The sequence below is a fragment of the Siphateles boraxobius genome, unplaced genomic scaffold (genome assembly GCF_051911475.1).
Source record: "Siphateles boraxobius isolate OS27281-9 unplaced genomic scaffold, OSU_SipBor_1 19, whole genome shotgun sequence".
NCBI classification, from domain to species: domain Eukaryota; kingdom Metazoa; phylum Chordata; class Actinopteri; order Cypriniformes; family Leuciscidae; genus Siphateles; species Siphateles boraxobius.
The window spans coordinates 11,293,978-11,320,672 of NW_027508799.1; positions in this window are offsets into that span (position 1 = coordinate 11,293,978).

Here is a 26,695-nt window from a genome sequence, read left to right on the forward strand (position 1 = left end):
AGCTTGTCCATTGTGGTTACAAAAGCCTCTTTCTCCATTACAGAATTACGATTGGTCTGCCTTTTATCGATAGTGACAACTGAGATGATTTCCTTAGAATCATTCTCCATTGCTGTGTACGAGCAATACTGGGCAGAGTATCCGGGGCTATCCATTCGTCCATCAGCTGTGTAGTGCAGAAAAAATCAGTAAATAAGATTGCTTTATATTCCTTAAAAACACATTAAACTTGTAACGTAACTTGCGAAATAAACAAGAGGTCAACAAATTATAGAAATTTAATCATTTTAAAAAAAAATGTTATGCATAACACCTTTCAGCACTTAGATTGACATGTAAGAGTGACATGTAAGTATTGCATTTTTTTTTTTCAAAAGCCATAGGACTTACCTAATACAACTACACCATCCTTACTCTTCATACGTTGAATTGCAGCACATCTGTTGTCCTCCCACATGTCCTTTATTGCTCCTAAGCAGTAAGTATCCTGGATTTTAAAAAAAAGTGTTCTTTCCTACAAAGCCCATGTTCATGTAATTAAACAGGTGTGCCACTTTATAGTAGTTATTTCCCGACAGCAGAACGTTGGTGGCCATCATGAAGTCCCCTGCCTGCATTCCAAATTTGAATATAGGCTGTGAATTCCAAGTCCTTACGTTGTGGCCATTTGAACATATCTATAAGATAAAATACACAAGATATACAATGCATATAAACAGCGACTTATCTTGTATTGAATAAAATGTATATGGATTACAATTAAAACATACTTTTAAAGTCTTCTTTGGAATTGGAAACTGTGTATTCAGTTATACATAATATAATATTACAACATTGAAAATATATCTTGAACACCTGCCAATTCAAAATATTACACTTGTGTGTGTAGGTTCACTAAAGCTAAATTGAGATTTTGAGATTATGATATACATCTGATTTATAACGACAACAACATGTTTTGCGTGACATGCACCTATTAAATATACAGAAAAACTGTTAATTATGTTTTTATTACCCATTGGATGATACTTGCTGTTCCCCTTGAAGTCAGGTGGAGTTCAAAAGGTGGTGAAGCCTGGCAGGCTTAACAATTAACCTCTGGTAGCCGTAGAAGCTTGACCAACTCTTTCAACTGTGCTTCATACACAATAGATGCCCGTTGTCCAATCATGTCCTCCTCACACCAGACTTTGTTGCTAGCATTAGATTTAAGGACATGATCTTCATGTAGGGTTATCACTTCATCTTCTTGTGTAAGATGAACGGTCTCTTCGAGATCAATCACTTTAAAGCTCCTTGATTTTTCTGAACTCATTAGTTCCTTCACCCGTTCTGTAAATATATATATATATAAATATGTACAACATTGTATTAGTAACATGTGCAAAAAAACTATTATCTTTTCTTTACTTTCATTTTGTTAACAAAAAGAAAAACAACATTTAATGTCCTTGGGGTGGCCTGGATGCCATAACCCTTGATAATTTAACAGTTATAGTAGGTCCATCAATTGATATTATTTTGTTTTATATATTTTTCAAGCCAAAAACATGCTTCATGCAGACAAACCTAAGACAGATAGAGGGAACATAGTCCTCATCAGAATTGCTTTCCTCACTGTCTATTTCCCATGATGTATCATCTTGGTGATTAAATTCAATTCTGCAAAATACATAATATCAGTTTAGTACTGGTTGAAGTAATACTAAAAACAATAACTAAATACAATATACAGAGAATTACACAAACATGAGTAAACAGCAAACTACATTTTGTAACTATGCATGTCACCACTTACACGGTGTTCTGAAGATCATTGGCATCTTCGCTCACAGTAATGGTGGACTCATCATGGAAGCTCATCTTTGAAAAACTGCACCACACCCAGAAAAAAAAAAATATATATTGGTTTGTAATGGCGATAAGCATAACACTTTATTGGTTGTGTCAAACTGCAATTTGTAGCTTGTGGAGCCTAACTATATGATAACATAATTTTTATCAAAATATCTTGGTATAGTAAGTTACTATTAGTAACACATGTAAAAGTCACCTTTCATGTAATAGCTGTTCATCGCTTCCTGCCAAAGAAAGGCGTTCAACTCCAGGCTCCAGAAAACACTTGTCTCTGTAAAGCATATTTGATAAATTTATTCAATGTAATTCTATTAATAAACTATGATGAATTATATAAAACAAATTTGCCAAAGCCTACCTATCTGATGGTGAGTCACTGGACGAAGCTATGGTGGAAAGGGTTTGAAGAGGCATTCCAGGTCTCTTGCAAGGAGTTGACGTGGCTGGTCCTCCTTTTTGGTAACTTTGTAAAAATTAAAAATAAATTTAATGTACATTTGACACATCTTTTCGTGTCGTGAAAGTATTTAACCACAGCTACAGTTTGACAAAATTACAGCCAACAGTTCACATTCCGAGAAGTATTCGCGGTGAATATGACCTTACGATTTTTCACATCATATGCATAGACAACAAGACATTCTAACAATAATACTAATTGTTTTGAATCCTTTACTGACATGAAAATTGAATACAGAACACGGTGTTACTCACCTGTCAATTAAAACCCATGCAAGATCGGCGTCTCTTTCTAGTTCGAGTTTATCACGAAGTTCTCTCCATTTAGGAAATGCCACACCGATGTTGATCCTGGTTTTATTTCTCTTCTTGTCCCAAATTCTTCTTGGGTCGTTTGGTTGACCCGTTCGTTGACGTTTGCGTTTATGAGACTTGTCTTTGTCGACAGAACCAGCTGCAATCGCTAAAGAATAATTGTGTTCCATTCCATAACAAATGCGCGAAACAAGCTGACGTTTTTTTCTTGATAGACGCTAACGCACAACTACAACTTCCGCATTTGTCCAGGAGTCCACGCGGTACGAGCGGAAACCGAGGGTAACGCGGATATGACGCAATTGACTGGCGACTCCCAGCTCACCCCTGCTCACGCGCCCCGTTTCCTTGGTTAAAATCTCAATTTTCTCGCAATTTAAACATTGTTTGAAACATTTGGAATATTGTAAGTTATCACCTTAACTAAATATATAACACTTGCCTTGTGATTTTAGGATATTTTAATGCAAAAATCTTAGGTATTGTACCTTTAACTTGAGTTTTCTTAATGTCTGTTTCCAGACATATAATAGGGTCAATAGTTCCTCTCCCTCTTCTTAAACCACTCTGATGAGGTGATAGAATTCCTCTAATTTCCAAATAAAATGTTATTCTTTCCGTAATAATTCTTCCATTATCTTTCCTATATGTGAAGTCAATGCTATTGGTCAAATTATTTTAGTTTGACGGGCTCCTTGGTGGTTACTGCCTCTTTCTATCCAGTTGGTAACTTTTCTTTTCCCCAAACTCTACTGTAAAAGTTTAACAGCTTTATAGATGCCAAAATAGTTATTAATCTTACTAGTAAAAATAGCATGGTCACTAGTGAAAATGGAATTATTGATATCAATAATGAACATTGTTCCTAGCAATTAAATTGTTGATATCAAGAATAGACATTTGAACTAGTGACAATTAAATTCTTGATATAAAAAGAAAAGTTTTTTAGTAAGAATTATATTTCTGATATGTGAAATTGGAATTTCATCTAGTAAGAAATTAATTCTTGATATCAACAATTGAATTTGAATGGAAGCCTATCGTGACATTTTACTAGTGAAAATACAATTACAGATATCAAGAATTATAGTTTTTACTAGTTGCAATTCAAATCTTGATATCAAGCATTGGTATTTCTGTGAGTGGTGATGTCATTGTTGATATCAATAATTAGCATTGTTACTAGTAGAAATGTAATTCCTGATATCAAAAATGATCCTTTTAACTATTGAAAATTTAATTGTTGATATCAAGAATTCATATCCTGGAAATGAATAAAAGTTAAAATGGCTTGCCATAAACATAACCCTCTTATTCACCATGGTAAAAAAAATAATGGTTTGAAACAGAAAATAATGGTCTGAAACTTTGTTTGTTCAGTTTGTTAAACTTCATGTAACAGGCCACAGAAAAAAGGAACAGAACTAGCAAACCTTAACGAACCAACCAGATAAGACCATAACAAAGAATAAGAAACACATCCTCACTCACCATGACTCGCATACATACGGTTCTTCATATATGAGGATTTATTTCATACATTTATGCATATATATATATATATATATATATATATATATATATATATATATATATATATATATATATATACACACACACACAGGGAGTTCAGTCTGTACGTTATTGTGCAAGAATGAGCATCTTGAGGGAGAACAGGACAAACTCAGGAATGTCATTTTTTCCCAACACACACTCATCACCCTCTCCTTTCCTGCTGATGCTCTTATATGTTACTGATAAATACACACATGTCCCACTCCACTCAATCTCCCAGTAACAGCGTCCACACACACACTCTTTACACAACACCTGACACAAATCAAATCAGGATACGGCTGCTCTGTGTCAGTGACAGTAATAACTCTGTTCCTCTCAGACAGACATAGGAATTCATTCATTGAGTTTAGATCCAGAGTGAACCGATGGGAATCTGATGGAGATAAAACGCATCTGAATGAGCAATTATGAATCTGATCATGGGTACGTTTGTAGATTCAAGAGGTGCTGAGAGAGACTGAAAGCCCTACAGAGTACAGAAATCAATACTCAATAGCGTCCTGGAGTCTTCCCCCGGAGGGTCACCAGGGACCGATGACTCCAGGATGGTACCGGTAGTTCGGAGGACCAGGACGGAGCAGGCTGTGCAGGCGGCCAGGGCGGAGCGGGCTGTGCTGTCGGCCAGGGCGAAGCAGACCCTTCGGGCGGCCATGGCGGTGAAGACCCTTCAGGAGGGCAAGGGCAAGGACGTATAGCAAAATTTTCTTGGGGAGAGTGACGGACTCGAGGAAGGGCTCTGGGACAGGTTCTGGGACCGGGACAGTTTCTGGCTGGACAGACGGGACGTGGGCAGTCTCTGGAAGGGCAGACGGGACGTGGACAGTCTCTGGAGGGCAGACGGGACATGAACAGTCTGCAGTGAAGGCTCGGGGCTGGACGGGACCAGCGGGAAGGCTCAGGGCTGGACGGGACCAGCGGCGAAGGCTCTGGGCTGTACGGGACCAGCGGCGAAGGCTCTGGGCTGTACGGGACCAGCGGCGAAGGCTCTGGGCTGTACGGGACCAGCGGCGAAGGCTCGGGGCTGTACGGGACCAGCGGCGAAGGCTCGGGGCTGGATGGGACCAGCGGCGAAGGCTCTGGGCTGGATGGGACCAGCGGCGAAGGCTCGGGGCTGGATGGGACCAGCGGCGAAGGCTCAGGGCTGGAGGGGACCAGCGGTGGAAGCTCTGGGCTGGACGAGACCAGCGGTGGAAGCTCTGGGCTGGACGAGACCAGCGGTGAAGGCTCTGTGGGCATGATGGGCAGCTCAGGCTCGGTGTCAAAGTCAATCAAGTCATCTTTTTCATGACCCTGGACGACTCCGAATGTGAGGGAGGATCCACAAACCCACAAGGTGCGGTCGATAAACTCTACAAAGTAGAGATGAACATCTCCCAACAGCAGCATCTGGGCGAGTGGATCGTCCATCCCACTCCAGAAATGCTGTTTGAGGGCTTCCTCATCCCAGCTCAAGTCCTGATAGAGGTTGAGGTAAACCTCCACATATTCCTACAGCGAGCGACCATTTTGTCTTCTACCTTCTACCTAGCATTTTTCAACACGTTTTTTGTGTTCACACCCAAGCGATTTTCGCTGACGATGAGCCGAGTGAACATGCAAATTCATTCCCTGACATTAGATGGTGCTTAATCCAGTCTTCTACCTTCATATTAAATTGGTCCGTTCTTCTGTCAGGGTGTGTGCCGGCAGAAGATGACGAGAAAGGCTGAAGGTTCAAACCCAAACTATTTTATTCACAATAATCTACAGAGATACAAGCAGGTAGGTCACACAACGACGTAACATAGACGAATACACTTGTAACATAGACGAGAACGGACAAAGACTGACTGAACAGAGGGAACTAAATACAGACACTGATAAACATAAACCAGGTGATACAGATGAAGGTGATTAACAAGACACAGGTGATGAAGATGGACTAATGAAGGTTGATATGACAACAGATGAGTGGCGGGAAAACAAAAGACATGTGACTAAGACTGAAAACAAACAAGATCTAGACTGACTGAACAGAGGGAACTATATACAGACACTGATAAACATAAACCAGGTGATACAGATGAAGGTGATTAACAAGACACAGGTGATGAAGATGGACTAATGAAGGTTGATATGACAACAGATGAGTGGCGGGAAAACAAAAGACATGTGACTAAGACTGAAAACAAACAAGATCTAAACAGAACAGAATAAAACGGACACAAACGTGACACGCGTGCTACAATGGTACATTTATTCATCGCACAGACCAGTCTTTTCGTAGATATATGTCACACTGTACAGGACCCTTTTTAATGAACATTTGGTGGAGGTCAACTAGGCATAGAGATATCTGAACATCTTTGCCAAGCGCAGACCAGAACATAAGTAATTAATAAATTATCAGGGAGGGTCATGCCTTTTTCCACAATCATTTTGGAGGGTCATAGAAAAATGTATTACTGGCGAAGGGAGGGTCAAGTCTATTTTGACTACAGATCTCAAAACTCCTCCGGTAGCCCCTTAAATAAAAAACGAACAGTCCCTAATGTGTGAATATTTTGGGAAGCGCGCTAGCTAGACGGGATTAAAACTTTGTCGGCTGGAGACACAAGTTTGGTTTGAAGATGAAAAACGTACCAAGCAGAATGTTCTCTCACCATTCCTGATTTCTAACACACACTCGGCTGGTCTTGGGGCTGTCAGAGCAGAAACGAAAGCTGCTGTTCTCCGTGTTTTTCAGTCCTCTCCTTCATTCCGTCATTCATATGTAGGGTTGGGAATCCGGTTCCGGTTCAGTGTTTCCCCTAGGATTCTTTTTTAGGGGGGGGGGGGTGTACTGCTAGTGTTGCGGAGCGGGCGTGTTACGGATACGTGGTGTCATTTTTTTCCAATCAAAAAGCATGTCTAATTAATTGAAATCATGTATTATGAATCATTAAACAATACTTTTTTTTAAAATATATGAAAAAAAATGTCACACTAATTAATTCTGCGCTAATTCACACTAACACTAATTCTGTGTTGTGTTTTTTCTGGTAATAAAATGAAGACATAAAACAAAAATTGTATCATTTATCATCAATTTTAATCATGTGAAATTAAATAAACTTTTTGTCAAATAACTTGCTGCACAATGAGCTTTACTGTTAAAATTAAAACATGGATTATTCCTTAAAAATTTCAGTTTTGATGATAATTTATTTGGATTAGTGTTAGTGTATTATTACATTGGGACATATCTAAATTCTAATGTACAACAGTAATATATTTCTGTCAAGTTAAACCGAACTTTTATTTTGACGGGTTGCCGTGAAGACCTTTTGAGTTTCTGTGTGTTTATGTCATGATGATAGTTGTTCTCAAATGAAGCGGTTAAATGATCACGAAGTAGGGTTGGGAACATACTGTCTATGGTTGGGAATCGTAAGAAATTTTTCGGTTCCGATTCCGGTTCCGCCAAACGATTCCGGTTCCGGTTCCCATTCAATAAAAATTATTAAAACTAATACAAATAGTAGTACGGGGAAAATACACAATCCTTTTTGTGTTTTATTTCTGATAGGCCCTACTTGTCAAATGAGTTTAACAGACTGGCAATGTCAACAAATGCAACATATTATTTAGCAATATTTTTTTCTGAAGGAAAATAAAAAATGTTGCATTCTCAAGGATAATTTGGGACCTCCCCTATATCTTATTGTATATCCAGCAGTGGAATACCCTCTCAGAAGGGGTAGAATATGCTTGAACACACATGTAAGATCCAGACAGGTGAAACATAATATTTTTTAAATCGGTTTGAATGATTGATTTCTGTGAAACTTCACTTGTTTCCTTATTGGATTAAAGTGCTCTAGCAGTTAATAAACAGAAATGCATGCGTCTTGCGGAAGAACATTGTAGCCGGAGCTACTTCTCTATGTTTATGTCAATGACGCGAGTGAGTCACGCAGGCACTGGGCTACTCCGCAGCAGTGCCGAACCGACCAGTGTAAAGTAGTCTGAGTCTAAACGCTTATTACAGCCTTACCGTAGTGATTCAGGATAAGACAAAAACACGTTTTGAAAAAAGGCATTCATGATGTAATCGCTCATTATATACATTTAGTAAATTCTGAAGCGAATTTTCGTTATTTGAAGCGACTTTCAAAAGGTGATTAACTGTTTTAACATCAGTGTTTATTCTCGAACTATAAACTTTTATCTCAGTACTTCTGTGATCATTTGAATATTTTTAACACAGAAATATCGATACTGTGTTGTTGAAAAGACAGAAAGTAAAGCTAACGTTAGATGTTTCATGTCAGCGACAGCGCAAACAGATTTGAATGTCCCGGTGTGAAGTTTTTGTCATTTAGGAATAAGATCGCGTGGGTGTTTGAATCGAGATCGTTTAAAGATTAATGGTGCAGCTCTACTGTCTTATTCTCTCTCTCTGCGTTGATATCTGACGCAATTTTTTTTAACTTGTTATACGAATAGCGCGAGGGACAGTGCATTCATTACAATTTTAATATTTATGTGGTGAGACGTCGCTATTAAAGGATAAGCTCCCAGCACTTCGTCCACACATCGCATCAGAACCAAAAACACTACCGGTTCTGCATAAGAACCGGTTCTCGGTTCCCAACCCTATTACGAAGTGACTTTCAGAGTGGATCTAGAGCCTGGAGAGGTTCATGCTTTTGTGTCTTCATATAGGCCAAAAAATAGCGCAAGCGTCACACGTGCTTCAGTGTGTGTGTGTGTGTGTGTGTGGTAAATGAAACTGCGCGTCGGCGGCACCATTCATTCACACAGAACATGCAGGATTCGTATTTAAATAGTCTTTGTGTTTTAATATTCACACACACTAGTCTACATCGCGATTTGATTTCAAGTGTACTGAACTGCTTTCTATTTTTTCCTCAAATTTACAAATTCCGTGAAATTCCGCGTTATACACTAAATTCCTTTTTTATGACTGGATTCGTCAGCATTTTAGGGGGGGCGGGGGGTCGTTTTGGGGGGGCGGGGCGCCCCCCCAAAACAATGGTAGGGGAAACACTGCCGGTTCTTATTCCAGTTCCGCCAAACGATTCCGGTTCCGGTTCTTATTCCAGTTCCGCCAAATGATTCCAGTTTCGGTTACGGTTCCCATTTAATAAAAATTATTAAAAAAACTAATAAAAAAATAGTAGTAAGGGGAAAATGCACAATCCTTTTTTAATTCTGTTTACTGTTTAATTCTTATACTTTTCAAATGGGTTTAAAAGACTCGTAATGTCAACAAATCCGACATATTATTTAGCAATTTTTGCAAAAATTATAAATTTTTCTGAAGGAAAATAAAACTTTCTGTGTTCTCTAGGATAATTTGTGACCTCTCCTATAGCTTATTGTATCTCCAGCAGTGGAGAATACCCTCTCAGAAGAGGTAGAACATGCTTGAACACACATGTAAGATCCAGACAGGTGAAACATAATATTTTTAAAATCGGTTTGAATGACTGATTCATAAAGACTTCACTTGTTTCATTACTGGATGAATCAGCGCTCTGGCAGTTAATAAGTGGCAGTTCTTCTTGCGGAAGAACATTGTAGCCGGAGCTACTCTGTTTATGTCTATTTAACGGTGTAAAGTAGTCCGAGTCTAAACACTTTATTACAGACTTAAGGGCCGTACACACTGGGACAAATATCGGCGAGCGTTATTCGCCAGCATTTTTCAACAGGTTTTTTGTGTTCACACCCAAGCGATTTTCGCTGACAATGAGCCGAGTGAACATGCAAATTCATTCCCTGACATTAGATGGCGCTTAATGTAAAACAGAAATACCCCGGAAAGACAATTAAGTGAAATGAAACTCACCATCAAGATCCATTTGCTCTGCAATACCACTCCATAACAGTTCTCTTTTATCAATATTTTTGTAGTCGCTGTCACGTTTGTCATACAGTTCCTTATGTTCCGAAACCAACGAGACCAGCAGCTCTACATTTATCTTGGCTTGCATCTTCCTTGTCTTCTTCCCGGCAGTGTGTAGACCATAGACTGTAAAAAAATATGGAAGTAGTGTCCATGACATCACCCGTAGGTTTCTGAAGAGCGTTTTTGAAGCCTAAAGTGGGCGGAATCAGCCGTCGCCATCTTGGAAGCGCGTCACAGTGCGTCACTCCCGGATAAACAAAAATGGGCAAAAAGCGGGACGTGGGTAGAGTTTGCTCAGGCTAAGGAGCTAATGTGCTACTGGCCTCGTGCTAAAGTGACAGCTGACTTGAAGTAGACCTAAAGCCAATAGTTTTTGCCCTTTGAAATACTATAATAGTTAAAAGACATAACTAACCGTGAGACTATGTGTATTGTGATGCATTATTATTCTCATGCAGTAACGTACAATATTTGCTCTGAACGTGTGTGTGACAGTGATTCATGCGCATGTATGTCAGTCAGCGTGGCGTCGCACGTCAAGTTCGTAGAGAGCTTTATTCAGTCCATTTTAAATTCTGATAGATATTACCTAAGAAGTTCAAGTAATGCACTAGAAATCCGCGCTCATTTAAGGGACGAAGAGAAAGCACTGACACCTGCAGGATTTAATCTGACGGTACTTTTTATTGAACACTAAAAAGTTAAATAAGCATACTATAGTCTATCTGCTCCGTAAGATCAACGGTACCCCAGAACAAGTATAGCCTCTATATCTTAGACGTTTTTAAATCTGAACTCTAAGAAGCAACGATATTGTCAGACATCCATGAGTGCATGTTCACAGAGGAAAACAACTGAAGAACAGCGCTGGTTGTTTTCTCGACACTCGACAACGATGGAATCCAAAGGCGTGGGCGAAGGTATAAGGGCGGTGTGTAATAAACTGTATGAAATAATCCCAAAAAAAGTACGAACACGGCAGAGATGACAAGTTCACCAGCTGGAATCAGCTGAGGTGACATGATGGCTAACAGAGAGCAGACAAACGGCTAGTAACAGCAGCGGCAATCCACCTGTCACTCAAGTGGCCACGCCCTTGATTATGCAGCATTTTAAGGCTTAATATAATTTAAATGAGTTCTAAAAAAATTCACCCCCCTCACAGTTGTCATGAAAGGCAAAATTAGCTGTATAGACCAAAACAACTTAAGACACCAGGCTGTAAACATATTTTTTTCTGCAGTAAATTTGGGCATTTTAACATGGGGGAGATACAGATTTGACTCACTTTTGCTGCCAGACTCAAGCAGCCAGGCGATAAATTGCAGTTTAATGCACTTCCGTGTTGGTTTCAAGAGAGAGACAGGGAGGTTGCCGCTTGGTGTAGACGCTACTTGGCGTATATCTTCTTCGCCGTTACGTATGTGTGCTCAGCAAGACCGTTTTGTGTTTGAGCGCCCCCAAGTTGTGTTTTACTGTAACATCAGAAGCTCCAGACACGTGAGCAAAAGCAGCAATCTCATTGGTCGGATAGTTTTTGATGCGGCGCGTCAAACCAAAAAAAAACGAACCCGAGGGTTTTTTTTTTTTTAAATGACGCTTTTACGAAGCCTCATTTGTTTAATCACGAGGCGTTAAACGTCGGCGAATATCGCACTCGAAATTCGTCCCTGTGTGAACAGGCCTTTACAGCAGTGATTCAGGATAAGACAGAAACGGTTTAAAAAATGTACAGGGTCCTTCTCAAAAAATTAGCATATTGTGATAAAGTTCATTATTTTCCATAATGTAATGATAAAAATTAAACTTTCATATATTTTAGATTCATTGCACACCAATTGAGATATTTCAGGTCTTTTATTGTTTTAATACTGATGATTTTGGCATACAGCTCATGAAAACCCAAAATTCCTGTCTCAAAAAATTAGCATATCATGAAAAGGGTCACTAAACAAGCTATTAACCTAATCATCTGAATCAACTAATTAACTCTAAACACCTGCAAAAGATTCTTGAGGCTTTTAAAAACTCCCAGCCTGTTTCATTACTCAAAACCGCAATCATGGGTAAGACTGGCGACCTGACTGCTGTCCAGAAGGCCATCATTGACACCCTCAAGCAAGAGGGTAAGACAGAAAGAAATTTCTGAACAAATAGGCTGTTCCCAGAGTGCTGTATCAAGGCACCTCAGTGGGAAGTCTGTGGGAAGGAAAAAGTGTGGCAAAAAAACGCTGCCCAACGAGAAGAGGTGACCGGACCCTGAGGAAGATTGCAGAGAAGGACCGATTCCAGACCTTGGGGGACCTGCGGAAGCAGTGGACTGAGTCTGGAGTAGAAACATCCAGAGCCAACGTGCACAGGCGTGTGCAGGAAATGTGCTACAGGTGCCGCATTCCCCAGGTCAAGCCACTTTTGAACCAGAAACAGTGGCAGAGGCGCCTGACCTGGGCTACAGAGAAGCAGCACTGGACTGTTGCTCAGTTTTGCATGTCATTCGGAAATCAAGGTGCCAGAGTCTGGAGGAAGACTGGGGAGAAGGAAATGCCAAAATGCCTGAAGTCCAGTGTCAAGTACCTACAGTCAGTGATGGTCTGGGGTGCCATGTCAGCTTCTGGTGTTGGTCCACTGTGTTTTATCAAGGGCAGGGTCAATGCAGCTAGCTATCAGGAGATTTTGGAGCACTTCATGCTTCCATCTGCTGAAAAGCTTTATGGAGATGAAGATTTCATTTTTCAGCACGACCTGCCACCTGCTCACAGTGCCAAAACCACTGGTAAATGGTTTACTGACCATGGTATTACTGTGCTCAATTGGCCTGACAACTCTCCTGACCTGAACCCCATAGGGAATCTGTGGGATATTGTGAAGAGAAAGTTGAGAGACGCAAGACCCAACACTCTGGATGAGCTTAAGGCCGCTATCGAAGCATCCTGGGCCTCCATAACACCTCAGCAGTGCCACAGGCTGATTGCCTCCATGCCACGCCGCATTGAAGCAGTCATTTCTGCAAAAGGATTCCCGACCAAGTATTGACTATTGAGTGCATAACTGAACATAATTATTTGAAGGTTGACTTTTTTTTTTGTATTAAAAACACTTCTTTTATTGGTCGGATGAAATATGCTAATTTTTTGAGACAGGAATTTTGGGTTTTCATGAGCTGTATGCCAAAATCATCAGTATTAAAACAATAAAAGACCTGAAATATTTCAGTTGGTGTGCAATGAATCTAAAATATATGAAAGTTTAATTTTTATCATTACATTATGGAAAATAATTAACTATCACAATATGCTAATTTTTTGAGAAGGACCTGTATATAATGAGCGAGTACATCATGAATGCCTTCTTTCAAATTCTGAACATAGAAAAGTTACTGCAGCTTTAACAGTTGTCTGTATGAATGTTTTAACACATCAAATGTAATCGACACACTCGTTATTTGAAGGCAGCGACTTTCAAAAGGTGATTTACTCTGTTTTGGTTGCTACCGTAGACATGTTTATACTCGAACTATAAACTGTTATCTCAGTACTTCTGTGATCATTTGTATATTTGTAAGACAGAAATATTGATAGGCTACTGTGTGGTTGAAAAGACTGTGAAAGTAAAGCCGTTTCATATAGGGAATGTGAAGGTACATCACGCACGACTGTTCTCTCGTCAAACGACAGCGTAAACAGATTTGAATGTTCCGATGTGAAGTTTTTGTCATTTAGGAATAAGATCGCCTGGGTGTTTGAATTGAGACACTCTCTCTCACTCCCCTATGGACACACAATCCCTGCATGTCAATCTGACGCAAAACGTATACGAGTAGCACGAGGGCCAGTGCATTCATTACTATTTTAATATTAATGAGGTGAGACGTCGCTATTAAAGGATAAGCTCCCAGACGTCGCTATTAAAGGATAAGCTCCCAGCACTTCGCCCACAAAGCGCACCAGGGGCCTCATTTATAAAACTGTGCGTAGGATCCTTACTAAAAGTGTATGTGCGGCAGAAAGCCAAAAATGGCATACGCAAAAAAAATTCAGACTTATAAAACAGTGCGCACGCCAGAACCTGCGCAGAATTCCCTTTATAAATCCCAGTTAGCGGAAGATTGTGCGCACATGCGTCTCCTCCCCGAAACAACCATACATGGAGCTTACAACGCTTAGTTTTACTATGCATATCCTCATCTGCGTATCATTTGCATATGATTACTCATCCATGTGATAACATGTGTAACGGTACAAGACATTAGGAAAATATGAAATGCAGATGTGCTGTCACATTAGTTACATTAATAAAAATCATTTAGTAGCCTATACTTGCCTTATTTTTGAATAAATAAATAAAATAGTGTAAAATACATTTCGGTGAAAGTTTTTCTCAATCTTTTCCACTGGCCAAGGAGTATTTTTAATTGATTTATGTTTTTAATGGAAACAGATAAACCTTGTGAATTATTTGCACAAAACTATTTTCTCAGACAATCTGCTATTATAATAATAAGCAATTATCTCTGTAGTTAAACATTAAAACACAGCATGCCAGAGGAAAAGTGTTTCGAAAGCATTGCTTTCACAACAAATATTTATATTTATTGAATATAATTTTTTGTAACTTCTCAGTAATGATTACATGTAATTATTTAATCTAAATGTTTACATCAGAAGTAAAACAAAGTTTAAATCATTATTTTATTTATTTAAACTGTTATTGTGAACATGCACTGTATTTATGATTAGGACTTATAATGAAGATTTACGGTTTTAGATGCGTCAGTTTCACTAAACGGCCCAACGCGCTCGCTGGCGCGGACATTTAAGAAGGGATGGCTGTTTGCTTCATGTGATAGGCTTAGTGAGTGAAATTATATTTGTATTATCTTTCTGTATATGTATAATTTTCTTTAGATTTTCTGTCTAAAAGTGACCAAAAAGACATGTAACTCCAGCTCACCATCGGTGTCGCCAAACTGCTCCATCTCCAAAGTGTTAGTACGCATGGGTCAGAGTTTGCGTGCAGGTGCACAAATTTTCCCGACAAGTTTGTTTTTATAAATCACAACTTGTGCATCGGAAGTGGCGTACGCCTCTTTCAGGGCCTGTTTTGTGCGTACGCATTGGTTATAAATGAGGACCCTGAATCGTTTTCGGAACCGAAACATAGGAATTTCGCACGGTTCCAGTATTTTTTAAAATAAGAACTGATTTTCGGTTCCCAACCCTATTCATACATTGCATGAGCTTATTTTGTCCATTAGACTGAAAGATCTGAAAAAAAGACCATACAGCTACCCGCCCATAGACCCTCCTCTCAAATAAATCAGGACAGAAGTGGTCGAAAGTGGACAAAAGAGACGGATTTAAACATTAGGTGTAAACGGAATGTGTCTCCCTCGGCTACTTGTGATTCGATCGACCAAAACACATCTTAATAACAGGATCCTAGTACTGGGGTTGCACAAGTTAGGGCACTTCCAGAGCTGGGTTACATCAGGAAGGGCTTCTGCGGAAAAGCGTATTTCAGACTGTCAGTCCAAACCCAATTTTTGTGCATATCTAATTGGAATCTTTATCATATTTAGCAAGTGTGAACAGCAAAAAAAAAAAAAAAAATTTTTTTTTTTTTTACAAATCGGTTTTGAGCAAAAAAAAACTTGCATCACAATATTGTGGTTATCAAAACATTTAGTAACTTAACAGAACATGTTATGTTTACATGACGGGTAGACTACTGTTATTTTAAGTGCTTGACACAAATTTCATGATTTAAATTCATAACCTTGTGATTTGATTCCGATCTTAATTCAATATCGATTAATTTGGATTAATAGTAGGTAAAGTAGCTACATGTTAATTTTTCTCAAAGACAAAAAATCTCTTAACCTGTCAGCTGGTATTATTACCAAATTAATATGATGCGAGTTTTTATAACAATGCTATTTTTACAAATTCACAAATTGGAACAGTCTTCCTAACATTGTTCGGGAAGTAGTTTAAAACTAGACTGAAACACATCTTTTTAACCTGGCATACACATAGAAAATCATAATTCCTATTATTCATATCAGTTTAATGATTATTAGGCTCCATAAATTAGGTCAGCTGGAACCTGGAACACTTCCTATAACGCCCGATGTACTCACACATCATAAGAAGAATGGCATCTGCGCTAGTGTTAGTCTTTCTGCTTAGTCCGAGGTTTACTGAAATCAGCCAGGCCTTATCCAGACCAGATGGAGGACCTGCACCTTGACACGACCACAACGCATGATGTGGTCAGCCGGATCCAGACCAGATGGAGGACCTGCAACTGGACACGACCACAATGCATCCCTGAAGTGTCAGCAGAGATTGTGTCAACTAGTCAACTAGACCCCTGTGAAGGCCTCATTGACACGACAGCCATCAGCACTGATCCTCAACAAACTCGTCTCCATACCGGCGTGACTCCGATCTTCAACCAGATGTAACTGGATAATATTCTGATTGTTCCAATCCAATCTGACCTGTAATGATGCCTGAATCATAATCATACAAATGTTTGTTAATTTGCTAGAGGAGAACTGGCCCCCCGACTGAGCCTGGTTTCTCCCAAGGTTTTTTTCTCCATTCCGTCACTGATGGAGTTTTGGTTCCTTGCCACTGTGGCCTTTTTCCACATTTGTTGCCACTGGCCTTTGACTTGCTTAGTTGGGGACATTAAATTTAACATTTAATTTAATATTCAACAATAATATTGATCTGCCTGCATTGACACCATTATATGAGAACTGAGCTGGACGATGACATCACGGTTTTCTCTAGAGTGGCTATATATATAAATTACCTAAATTAATAACTTTTTTTACAACAAACATTACTGAACTTAAGCAGGACTGTGATGTTTTTTTTCTTTTGGAAACAAACTTTGTTGCATTATTTTCCTGTTATCTCTGTAAAGCTGCTTTGAAACAATCTGTATTGTAAAAAGTGCTATATAAATAAATGTGACTTGACAAATCGCCCTCTTCATGAATCTTGTTCAAGGGGTGGAACAGAGGAGTCACATAACAGGAGAATCTGTTCGGAGAGATGTTTTCCTGCATGTGATCCAGTACTTCTACAACCTTGTTCTACACTCTTGAAGATTCTGAGGTCCTTGATCTAGATGATGATGTCCACAAGATGTCCCTGCAAATTGTCTTCCTGCCAGAGATACAAACTCTACAAGAGCTTTTGGCACAACATGACATAGACAACTTTCCTGTGACTAATGACGAAGATCATTTTCCAGCTGTAGTTGTGGAGCAACCCAGAATCAATCTGAGCCATCAGCAGCAACAAAACATTATGCAGGTGATTGAGACCAGATTCTACCGCTAAGTATCAGACATGCTGCAGAGAAATTGCAAACACATTACAAGTGTGTTTTTTCCTTGCAACACGCCTTCAGAGTGATAAGCCCTCAGAGTGATAAGACTCTTCATAAATGTCTTATTTTTAACTTTTTGTAGGATATAAGCTGGCAACTATACATGCATTAATTTGTAGTTTAAACATCACCTTCTACATTGCTTCCCCCCCCCCCCCCCCAAAAAAAATCTATTAAATCCCTTCAGGGAAATACCCCACTGTATGATTCATGCTCTGCCTCTGACAAAATGTTTTTTAGCAGGATTACTAGACTCCAATGTGATAAAAGGAATCAGACAAATGCAATAAAAATTGATTCAGGTTGTGTTCCATTTTGTCACGCTGATCACGCTGTCACCCTCATGATGCAGGTGCAGAACACTCTCTCTGGATAGCGCAGGGACGTTGAATGGGCAACCCGATCCTTCGTGGAAGCGAAAAGGTAATCCACACGATCCCAGGCACAAACTCAGAACACCAGATGATTAATCCAAGGAAGAAATGCAAGAGGATCAGGAGCTCCAATAGTCCAACTCGAACACAGAAACTCAGAACAGCCTAGATGACACGACACCAGGAATATACACAACAATCTGACAAACACAAGAGGAATGACAAACACTATAAATAGACAAGGCTGATCAGGCGCAGCTGGCGCTGATGATCACATCTGTGGTAATCAGCGGCCACACACAGACACACAGACACACAGACACACACACACACACACACACACACACACACACACACACACACACACACACACACACACACACACACACACACACACACACACACACACACACACACAGACAGAGACAGAGTCAGTGAATTCATGAACCGTGACATATTTATGCAGTGCAACATTTAGATGAATCACTGTTTTGGATCACAACTTGCTGTTAAGTACTTTTTTTAAATTTAGAGGAATTAAAACTGATGTTGATAAATCGAATAAATTAAGCAAAATTTGCTAATATAAATCAAACATTAATGGAAAGAACCGTACAACAATAACAGTAAACACAGTAACAGTAAAATGTGTGTTTGAGATGGCATAAGGGTGGATAAGTGTTAAGAGAATTATTATATATAAGTATATAAGTACAATATAAGTATTTCTTTCATCACCCTTACATGAACAAGGTACTACATGGTGCAGAAAGTTGGCGACTGCAGAATACCTTTGGTCATGTAGGTTCTAAAAGATTTGTAGGTACTGGAAGTTTGAGAACAATAAGGCATGTGTTGGCCTCTGGAAATATTCTGGTGTCTTGACCAAATGTAAGAAGAAATTTTATTTTTGGCTGATGGGGGAATCCTAGAGTAGGCACAGATGAGGCTCCAGAAGCAAACTCCAGCACCATTTCAAGTGTCAACGGATTGCAGTCATTTTCTGTATTCACACAGATACAGACACACACACACACAAAGAAGCAGAATAAAGTTTTAATTGAATATCAGATTCAGTATGCTGGCTTTTTCAAGCCAACTAATTTTTTTTTATTGGAAAGAAATGTAACTTCACAAAAATGTGTCACTCAAAACCACATTAAATGTGAATAAAAGTTTTACCACAAAGTTGTTGTAATGTTCAAATGATAAAGCATTAAAAACCCTACCTTATACATCAATTAACCAGTCTCTCCAGAAACAGATGGTCTTATTTTTCTAGCTGCCTTGCTGCCAAGAGGTAAGTAGTCCACTTCCACTTCTGACAGTTGTCAGATCTTTTGCCTCCAGTGGTCGGATCACATTGACAAACAGGTCCTCAAAGATTTCAGCATCATTGTTTAGCCCAAATAAGTATAAGACCAAATGTTTTGACCTCCTCTTCAAATCTGTCACAGGACATTTAGTCGTAATGAGATTTTAGCCACAACCAAACTTTCCATTTATTACATTTTTCCTTGTAAGGCATTTACATGTCTTTACTGTCTGAGAGCCAAATTTGTCTGCCCATGCACAAAGTATTCTGCTGCAGATTGTACAGAGAATCTCTCTCTTCGAGTGATAAGATGTACCGAAGTAGGGGAAAGTGGGGTGAGTTGTGCCAGTTTTTACTCAAAGTGACTTTAAAGTGAGGCCATCACAGTAATGCCTTCAACCTAAGGATGTACATATATTTCAGAATGTGGTGCATCCCTGAGATCAATAACTTTGGATCTGAAATAAATTGTTTCAGAAATATAGCTTTTGGGAAAAAAGTGGTCTTGTGGTGCAACTTGCCCCAGATGCGGGGTAAGTTGTGCTTTTGGGGGAATACGTTGGGGTAAATTGTGCCAGTGATTTCTGAAGTAAAACATAACATTTTAATGTTATGAACTGTAATGCTGTATGAAAGCAAGACCAATTTAATACAAAATTACTCATTTATGGTTTATTTATATATTGTCACCCTATTAACCCTTTCACACGTAAGTTTAAAATATTCTAACTGACCCCCAGCGTGAGTTTTTCAAGGCGACCGTTATGAATGAATAAATGAAACTTTATTATTGTGTCACGCGTATAATTACGCCCAGCCCACATGGGCTTACAAGACACTAACCTTAATATACAGGAAAAAAAAGATTAATATACAAGATAGCCAAGTCCAGAGTACATCGTATAGAGATAAGCATTAGAGACGGAATTCTAATAATAATAATACATATATATTCAGATAAATGCATGTATTGTAATCATATACAGATGTATTCGCATTTACTCAAATAACCACCAATATATACCGATTAACATACACAGAACAAAAATTAAATCTAGTTAAACAAATTAGCTTGCCTTCTTTTCCAAGCCTTTGACACAAAAGTTGCAAACTTAAATACATCATAATTAAACAGGCATACTCATTTTTGATCATCAGCATACCAAAATATTTCAGATATTTGTTGTGTAATTTCCAGAAACAAAAATTCACTTAGGTCGTCATAATGTGTACAATACAAAAGAAAATGAGATTAATTTTCCACTTCCCCAAGGTCACATAGCACACACAATTTGTTTTCCTCTGGAATATTTTTGAATTGACCAACCTCAATGGCCAGAGGTAAAATCCCACATCTCAGCTGTGCAACCAAGGATCTCTGACTTCTAGATAAACGAGATGTAACATATAATTCTGGACTAAAATTCTGTTTGATAATTTGATTTCCATTACACGAGAGTAGATGTTAAAACTTCATGCTGATTTGTACTTGGCTTTCGCCAAGATAAGCACCAACTAAGACATAGCTTTACAGTAACCTATGCTTCTCCATCCAGTTACGCTTCTTTCCATATGGTGATGTAAATCTCCTTCTGTCTAGGGTTAACACGCGTAAGCACACACAACGGCTGCAATCACAGTGCGGTCCCCTCATTACAACCGTCTGGATTGAGCTGAGTAGGGGACATCTGTAGGGTCTTCAAATGAGCACCTTCCGTCCTCAGTGTTTCGTCGACTGGCCCACGACACCTCATGAGGGCTCGACAGTGACTCTGGCGTCCCAGAGTCACCCCCCTCCATCCCCAACTCAACTCAGCCCAGTTAACTGACCTCTACATCCCTCCTGCTGCTGAGACCTAACCACAATCTCTCCGCAACCCAACCATACGCGCCAACCCGTTTGACTAAGGCTGTCGAGCCCCACTGGTGCGTTAATATGCAGTTTCAGTGGCAACGGTTCCGTATGGCATACTACCTACCGCAAAACACAATATCTGGCCAACCACCCGTCATTCACGCAATATACACAGGAACATTATGACTGTAAATACCATACAACCTAAACAAATAAACCAACAGACTCTTCAAGTTTTCAAGAATTCTACGAAACCGTAGCATGGCGGCCTGTACACAGCCAGCTAGAATCTTTCCGTCTCAACCACAGCCAGTCGCTGCTCCTTTCTGCTGCTTCAGATAAGTTCTTTACTGTGCAACGCAACTCTTGGCCACTGAAACCGACGTCTCTGAGGAATCGGGTTGTAGAGTGTGCCACAAAACCTCGACAACCCACTTCCACTGGATAAACCTGGACTCTCCATCCTCGCTGTTCTGCTTCAGTGGCCAGATGAGCATACCGCAGTTTCTTCCTCTCATATGCCTCATCTACAGCATCCTCCCATGGCACTGTTAACTCTATCAGTTGAACAATGCGTGCTGAGAGTTTAACTGTGCATTTAATGTATGAGCACTGTGCCACTGTTCGTCCGACTGTTTGTACTGTATTCTATTTTATGTTTTTAATTATTCTGATTTCTTTTGATTATTTCTGTATTTTATCTTTTACTCTAAGTTTCTCGCCTGGGCGGAGGAATATTGTCTTCTGCGTGTAATGTTTTGCTAGAACAGGCGGCGTCTTATTGGTCATACTACGCTTGCCTTCCAATGCTAAAGCCAAACATCGCAATACTTGGTAATGGCGCCAAGTAAACCGACCTTGGCTAAGAGCCACCTTACATCCTGTCAAAATGTGCCTCAATGTGGCAGGTGATGAACACAAAGGACAAGAGGGATCCTCTCCTACCCAGAGGTTTAGGTTCTGCGGTGATGGGAGAACATCATATGTTTACCTAATAAGGAAACTGATCCTACTCTCTTCCATTGACCAAGGGTCTTGCCAGCCCATTTTGCGTTGTTCCACACTCTCCCATCTCATCCACTCTCCCTGCTTGGCCTGGGAAATGGCCTTTATACATCTCATCCTCTCCTCCTGCTTTCGCACCTCGTTGACTACCAGCTTCCTCCTTTGAGCTGGGCCTGCCTTGTGCCATTTAGGAGGAGCTAAACTGAGCCCAAAACCACCTCTTCCATGCTGTACCTGTCCCACGATATCCCCAATTTGAAGGTCAGCCTTTGCCTCTGCTACAGATTTCTTTGCTGACCACTTTCTACCAGTTTTTACCACAGGGGCTGCCTCCCTTACACCTTTGTCGCGTGACTCTGCTAAAGTCATTTCCAGTCTGATCGTGGCACACTTAAACTCCTCGGTTAAAGCAGAGACTGGTAGCTGCATTACTCTTTTACTATAAAGTCCCACTCTACTGAGGCAGCGTGGAACTCCCAACCATTTCCTGATGTATGAACTTATTAACGCTTCCAGCTTATCCACTGTTGTCAAAGAAACCTTGTACACAGTCAGTAGCCACAGCAACCTTGGCAGTAGACCAAACTGAAAGCACCAGAGTTTTAGTTTGCCTGGTAGGGCACAGCTGTTTATGCTCTTCAACCCTTCCACTGCTTGTCGTCTAACTTCTCCCACTCGAACTGTGTCCTTTAGATCCCCATCGTACCATCTCCCAAGACTCTTCACTGGCTTCTCAGAAACTGTTGGTATTGCCTCACCATTCATGAAGAATGTTTTATCTACTACCTTTCCTTTAACTATCGAGATGCTCCTTGATTTAGAGGGCTTAAATTGCATTCGTGCCCATTCAATGTTATCTGTTAACTTCCCCAATAACCGATTAGTGCAGGCTACTGTTGTAGTCATGGTTGTCATGTCATCCATGTATGCTCTGATTGGTGGTAGTCGCATCCCAGAAGCCAAGCGCTCTCCTCCTACTACCCATCTTGATGCCCTAATGATTACTTCCATTGCCATGGTAAAAACCAGTGGAGAAATGGTGCATCCTGCCATTATTCCAACCTCTAAGCATTGCCATGCGGTGCTGAATTTTGGAGTTGAGAAACTAAATTGCAAATCTCCAAAATAAGGCTTTCACTAAATTTGTTATTGACATTGGTACTCTAAAAAAATCAAATGATGCCCAAAGAAGCTCATGTGGCACTGAACCATATGCATTAGCCAAATCCAGGAATGTCACATGGAGCCCCTTCCTCTCCTTTTTAGCTGATTGAATTCGTTGCCAGATAACATTGATGTGTTCTAAGCATCCTGAGAACCCTGGAATGCCCGCTTTTTGAACTGATGTGTCAATGAAGCCATTCTTTAGTAGGTAGGTTGACAATCTCTGTGCAATAATGCTGAAGAAAATCTTACCTTCGACGTTTAATAGTGAAATAGGACGAAACCGACTGATGCTTCTAGCATCTTTTTCTTTAGGTATAAAGACTCCACCTGCTCGGTGCCATGCTCTAGGTACAACCTGCTTTTCCCAAGCCACTTTTATCAATTTCCACAGAATTCGTAGAACTCCTGAAGCACTCTTGTACACTCTGTACGGAACTCCATTAGGCCCTGGAGATGATGAAGCCCTTGCCTTTCTCACAACCTGCTCTATCTCTTTCCACTTAGGTGCACAGACCTCCATTTGGTATTCTGGTGGATTGATAGGTGGGATATCTGACGGAATTGACATAGGCTCATGCCTTTTTGCATCTGTATGCGTTTCCTCCAAATATCTCTCTAGTTCAACCCTAGATGCTTTTAAAGTGCCATTCTTCTCACTGGTAAATAACTTCTTTACGAATTTGAATAGGTCTTTATAGAAATTAGCCCTCGCATGCTCCTTCTTTTTGTAGCGTTTCCGTAGGCGCTCAGCTCTGCGTAATGTTGCAAGCTTATCTTTTATGGCACTTTGTAAGAGATTGAGTCCCTCCTTCTGACTTTGTTCTGCTTTTTTCCATTGCTTGCAGAAACTAACATGCCGCACCATGTTAGTTTGTTTCACAGTTCAGAGAATCGGATCTGTTGGATTTACAACACGTCAATTCCTCCACTTCTAACGAAATACATGAAAGTAAGTGGCCGGTGAACTGGGAGAAGGATATGGTAAAATGTAAAGCTACTTACACAATGTGTATCTGATATGAATAAAAAGTGTGGTCTTATTTTAATGGAAAGGATTATTATTGCCGCTTCCATAGACATCAGTGTGCATTTTACAAACTCAAAATCATTGTTTTGCTAGTAGTACTTATGTGTATTTAAATGTCTGAAACCTAAAATAAACATTATGTGGCTGAAAACACTCAATAGTTGTGATATATGACAGCACTGATTGCGTCTGTCTCTGGCTCAGCGCCAGCCAATGCTGAAAGTTTGAATTTAGCAGTTGATCACGTGATGCACTGACAGTTCTAATCACACCGGTGTCAGAGAATTGTGTATGTGACTTTAAGGGAAGCCCTTTTAAATATGCCTGTATTAGATCATACCTCTAGTTTTGTTGTGTGGATGCACTTTGTCAGATGATCCAGGTCATTCAAAAGGCGCAACCAAAGCTTGCTTCTCTGGCTCGTCTCATCAAGGGGCTCATGGGCACATTGGTGATAGTGCCTGTTCCCTGGCCAGTCGTGTCGGTTGGTAACATGGTGTATTACAGATATCCACTTCTCTTTCAACACTTTGGCATTACCCTCACAGGTTTGTGCACTCCACCACAAATTATTTACAATGGATAGAATCCACTGTCCCAGGCCTTCACATTCCGTTCTCTTAGCTTCTGTTGCCAGTTTTTTGGAAACTCCTTTTGCCACATGCCAAGGGTCAAATTCATGGTGTTTTTCTGGATTACTGACCCTCATTTCTTTGACGATTTGTGGATGTCTGTCAGTGGAGATGGCTGAGACCCTCACTCAATTTTCTTCTATGGTTTTGAGAGCTTCTTTAAAACCAATGTTGTTTTCATCAACGATGACGATAACGAAATGATTTCGTTGACGCACTTTTTTTTATGAAGATAACGCGACGATGACTAGCTAAAAATGGCTCTAAGGTGACTAAAACATGACGAGACATTTTTGAGTTTTCGTTGACAAGACGAGACGGAACGAAAATTATTATAAGTCTGACGTTCACAATCACAATGTATGTCATTTCTGCCTATTTTGCGTGAAATCTGTCTGTTTTCAGCTAAAAAAAAAGTATCAGCAATGCTACCGCTTCCTATCCTTGTTTTGGGTACGCCCACCACCCATGCCTCGCGCGCACCAGATTCCACACAACAACACACCTGCGGCTGCGGCTAGTCACTCACCACACATCTTCGAAGGACCATGGCGGCGAAGTCAATAAACGGCTTGGTGGTCGGAAACGACGAGATGATTTATGGACATACTTCAGTATAATCCAGCGGTTCTCAAAAGTGTGGGGTGCGCCCCACTGGCGTGACAGGTCTCCTCCAAACAGGAGGAAATTTTCCTTTTTATGTCTTTATATCTTTATTCGTTCATGGCGAGTACGCATCGTCAACTTAATCTTTGCTGTGACACCGAAAACACCAGTTTATTAATAAACAATTAAATGTATCCTTGCTATTTTTTACACATTCATAATCATTACTTTTGCCGGTTCTTTGTGGCAAGCTTTATGCGTGCGGTCGTGCGCTTAAGTGCGGCTATAACGCTCATTATCCTGTATAGCCTATTTAAGTAATTAAATTAATGTAAAGGGGCGATGTGTCCACTAATTTGCCCAGCACTTATTCCACATTTTCTCGAACCAGCAAGCCATTCTGAGCGAGCGGAGGAATATTCAGAAATGCTCTCTCCGCTCACATGCTCTGATCGGAACAAAAGAATATAAAAATAATTAATCATTAATTTATATCTTATACACTGCCCATACACTACCTATCATTTTAATCCCATATCAAACACAGAATGTTATGTCTATTTTATCTATTTAAATCTATTTAGTAAATCTATTTTAGTTTTTAAGTACCGGTAGGCTAAAGGCAGAGAGCTGTGTGCATTATTCTTCCCTTTGCCACATCATATCTCTGTGAGATGGGCTTTTCAGATGTTTCAGCTTCACTGAAAACAAAGTACAGATCTCAGCTGAACATTGAGCATATGACTTTTGATAAATTGTGCAATAAATTGTGATAAATGCAGGCTCATTGCAGCCACTAATGTAGGGATAAATAGACCTGTCTTGCCAAGTGGATTTCTATTCTTTTCTTTTTTTAACAGATTGCAAAGTGGCATTTTTTTTTCTATTTTTGAACTTGATACAAATTTTGACACAGCTGCACTTTTATTTTCTCTATTTTTTAAAGACTACTTTTTTTTTTTTTTTTACTAAAATTGACTAAAACTTGACTAAAACCTTTCTGCGTTTTCGTCGACTAAAGCTTGACTAAAACCTTTTTTTGTTTTCGTCGACTAAAACTTGACTAAAACTATTAAGTTTATAAGTGACTAAAATGTGACTAAAACTAAAAAGCATTTTCGTCCAAAAGACTGAGACTAAGACTAAAACTAAAAGGGCTGCCAAAAACAACACTGTTTAAAACCTTTGATTTCCATTGTATT